Source organism: Propithecus coquereli, unplaced genomic scaffold (assembly GCF_000956105.1).
Source record: "Propithecus coquereli isolate 6110/MARCELLA unplaced genomic scaffold, Pcoq_1.0 Scaffold263, whole genome shotgun sequence".
Lineage (NCBI taxonomy): Eukaryota > Metazoa > Chordata > Mammalia > Primates > Indriidae > Propithecus > Propithecus coquereli.
The window spans coordinates 1,728,614-1,732,681 of record NW_012148208.1 but is presented as its reverse complement, the minus strand read 5'-3'; the positions used below and the strand labels follow the sequence as shown (position 1 = coordinate 1,732,681).

Below are 4,068 nucleotides of genomic sequence, written 5' to 3'. Positions count from 1 at the left end.
GAGTCTTTAGTTATTGAAATTGCTAGTATGTGTATAAAACATAATTTTATTAATTACTACAATTATCTGGTATATTTTAATCTTACTGGCAAGAATTGTTGAGAAAACATATTTTAATGGTAATTTTCTGGAAAGGAAGTCTCTCGAGACAAAAGTGCTGATTTCTAAATTGCTACTCAAACATGAGAGACCCCCAGTTCTAAAATCCAATAGGCAAGTTACGGGAAGCGACTCATATTTGGTTAAGACAATACAACATTCTTCATTTATATTTTGCCTGAGCTTCAGTTTCAGAACAAGACACATATCTTGTGCATGTTTTTGTCAGATTTGTTCTAAATAGGTCAGCTCTGTTAACAAGCTCTAGTGCCTTTATTAGTGTTATAAAAACACTTTTCTAACAATACAGTTTGGGGGCTGAAAATGATTGTGGAGGAATTTTAGTACACATACATTATATTTATAAAGAAACCATTCTTACCAATAATTCAGACAACAGAAAATGTGGTAACAACGAATCACCCACTTATTCATTCATTATTTTTCTCATCTGTATAGATATTTATTAATTACTTGTGATTGCATATTTTCTTTGTCACCACATCCTGAATGCCAGAAGAGACCATTAACACACACTCTTTTCTCTTTGCAAACTGCTCATGGGAAGCGGATGATCCTTTATGTTTATTAAACTCCACAAGATTTGCCTACCTCTGAACACTTGGAATGGAAGGAGTTACTTTCAAGTGTGTTTTCAAAGGCAGCAGGGCTGAAAGAGCAGAGCAGCAGCCTGGTGAGGAAAGCACCATGAGTTCCACTGTCATCTTGACCCTGATGACCCCTTCATTTCACTTCCCTGAGCTGCAAAAACACAGAGAGCTGTGTGACTCTTGCTCACCCAGGGACATGAAAAGGCAATCATGCAACAAAAACAAGTTGGAGGTCAGACATGACAGTGAAGTCTTGTGGAAAGAGGTGAGTCGAGAATCAGAGGGCTCGAACACTGTTTTCCACTAATCAGGACTGTGCGACCACAAACAAGTCACACTTTCATTTCATTATCACAAAGTGACTAGAATGGTTAGTAAAAAGAGAATGTGCACGCGTATTTTTTTTTTCATTTTTTTTTATTTCAGCATATTATGGGGGTACAGATGTTTAGGTTATGTATGTTGCCCTTGCCCCCCGCCAAGTCCGAATTTCAAATATGTCCATCCTTCGGGTGGTGCGCATTGCACTCTTTGTGTATGCAAATACCCATCCCCTCCTCCCTCCTCCCCCCTCCCCCCTCCTCCTCCCCCCTGCCCAACATCCAATAGATGTTATTCTTATATGTGCACTTATGTGTTGATCAGTTAATACCAATTTGATGGTGAGCGTTTATTTTTTTTAAAGGAATACTTTTGATAGTACTTTAAAGTCTAAATAAAGGCTGGATTAATCTGATGTACTATTATAATTACCAAATAACAGAAAAAGGACTGATCTCATAACTTGGTTTTCTAAATTTGAATAAAAACTAAACAGTTTTTTAGTCTCAAGGCAAGTTTCCTTTAGTCAAAGAAGTTTTAATTTTGCTCAAAAGGAAAACAGATTAGCAAAAAACAAATAAAAGAGCTTCTTAAAAGACATTAGTTCTTGGATGGCAAATAATCTTTAAAAACAAGGTTGTGATAATATATTGAAGTGAATCAGAACCTAACGGATTGAATTCTGTCAAATGGTTTTAGAAAGAGAGAAAATGTTTACCCAGAAATGACTGGAACTTCAAGAAAGACAAACACAGAACATATTTCATGCTGTCTTTCTCACATGGGTATTTAAAGCTTGTAGTAATGTGTTGAAACTGTGAGAAATAAATAAGAAAAGAATTTTTAAAAGATACCACTAAAGAAATTACAATTACTTTTAATCCTAAAATATTTATTAGCTAGTATTAGATAATTTCCTTTGTCATTTTCAAACTCAAGTTTTTAATGGCTGCTTGACAAATTAGCAGTTTAAAACGTATATCCTTACATGTGCTGGCAATTCCAACAGATAACACTTAAGGCCAATAGTAATTAGAACAGTATCTGAGGAAGCTTAGAAACACAACACAAACACTTTCAACTCACTTTCCTCTTTTCTTGATCAAAGATTATGAAATGCCGTATACTTATTGACCATTTCTCTTAATATTAATAACATGATCAGAAACATCATCTTCTTTTATACTCATAACTACTTAAGGAAGACACAGAGGCTTTAACAGTTTTAATTTGGATGATGTTCACATCATACAAGTATATGACACAATCATTCTCAAGAAGAGTTCAAGTGAAGTGAAATCAAAGCAGAGCTGAAAGGGAAGTGACTCTTGGTTTTGTCTATACTATCTAAAGGCTGATATTATAGTTCTCTTTTTCCAGCTGAGCTGTTTGCTCTTTAATAAAAAATGAAATTATGCAGAAATTACACAAAAAAGTGTATATTGCAACTTTCAAAAGGGAGGTAGGACAGAAAAGCACATATGGGAAGCAGAAACTATAACAGATAATTGGAATACAAAAACCCAGGGGGGGAAAACCAATCTCAGTACTTAAACATTATAATACATCTTTACCACAGTAATCATATAAACTGAAATCATAACCTAATTTTTGTCTAATTATATCTTATAATATGACACAATTATAACTGAATTTATGCCATGGTTACTCTGAAGCACTTATTCCCAATTATTAACTCTATATGAAAGGAAAAAGTCTTCAGCAGTCTATTCATGTAATCTTTCTCAATTGAGTGAGTTAAACAGTACCTGGGAAAGTGTTTGATATGGCATTAAAATGTGGAATATCAAAAACATGGCTTCTATCTGTGAAGTTTTTATTATGCCATTGAATTAATAAAGGTTTAAAAGAAATTTTTTAAAATATACATCAAACTTTAACATTCATTCATTCATGGATCTGCGGAGACAAAATCATGGCTACTTGTAACTAAAATTAGCTAAAGCATTTTTTCTATTACTTTTCTATTATACCCACTGGTGACAAGGAAGGAAAAAGCTAATATTTCTGGCATCTACTGTATTACAGGAATTTTCAAATGCTTTCTCATTTAGTCCTTACAAAAATCTTATAAATCAGGTTTTATTATTTTTATTTTATGAATGGGGAAACAGAGACACATAAGCAATTTTCCTAAGCAAATGACACGCCAGTGATTTGAATTTACTTAATTTAAGAAAATTTTGTGGCAAAAATGCTAAGAAAGTGTGATAGAAAAAATTACAAAAATTATATTATATTATTTTTATGTATTTTTTTTAAATTTGTGAGTCATTTTCATAATACAAACCATACCATCTAAATAAGGCTCATTACATGACTTATCAAGCAATTGGTCTATTTCAGAATCACCTCAGTACAAAGAAGTACTGACCATCACATATAGAAAACTTCCTTTTGAAATAATGGTCTATATTCTGCTATTGACAGCAGTGTAACCTAGATCAGTTTTCAACAGAGGCTCTGTGAGTTCTCTAGAATATTGTTTTTATATTTTTTATTAATTGTTTTATTATCGTAGTTATAGTGATCTAAAAATCATTCATTAATTGCACAAGCACCAATATCGCTTTCTGGTCTTGGTGCTTGTAATTCTTTATACATAAGCTCTAATGACATCACCTTACTTGTACAGGTTAATAAGAAAACAGATACCAACATAATACTTAATAGATGTGTTCACGCAAAGTAAAGGCCAAATCATACCAAGTTATATCATACAAATAAAGTTTTCTGAAAAAAAAAAGGCCCTGAGGGAATTTGTTTATCATTGAAACAAAGACATTCTAAATATTTTTTAATATACTGTAGGAGACAGAATTATATTCTCATAACAAGCAGCATTTTAGTTTCAGAAAAACAAATCGTCTGTCATTTTTAAGTTAATTTTATATAAATATCATTGATTTTGTCATATTTTTTCCATTTAATTTCTAACTAAATTTTGGATTTTATAATTATAGAAGAGCTATAAGTAGAAGAATGATATGCCTCATTTGATTACTGTACATGAATA

The 4,068-nt window shown here is 32.2% G+C and overlaps 1 pseudogene across 1 annotated transcript in view; it reads left to right on the top strand.

The window, feature by feature from the left end:
• The first annotated feature begins 726 nt into the window (after nucleotides 1-726).
• The window catches only part of LOC105812801, a 7,197-nt pseudogene continuing 3,855 nt past the window's right edge, over nucleotides 727-4,068 (top strand). The window contains exon 1 of the transcript XR_001137627.1: nucleotides 727-975. The product of XR_001137627.1 is annotated as a huntingtin-interacting protein K pseudogene (transcript). The remainder of the gene's footprint in view (nucleotides 976-4,068) is intronic.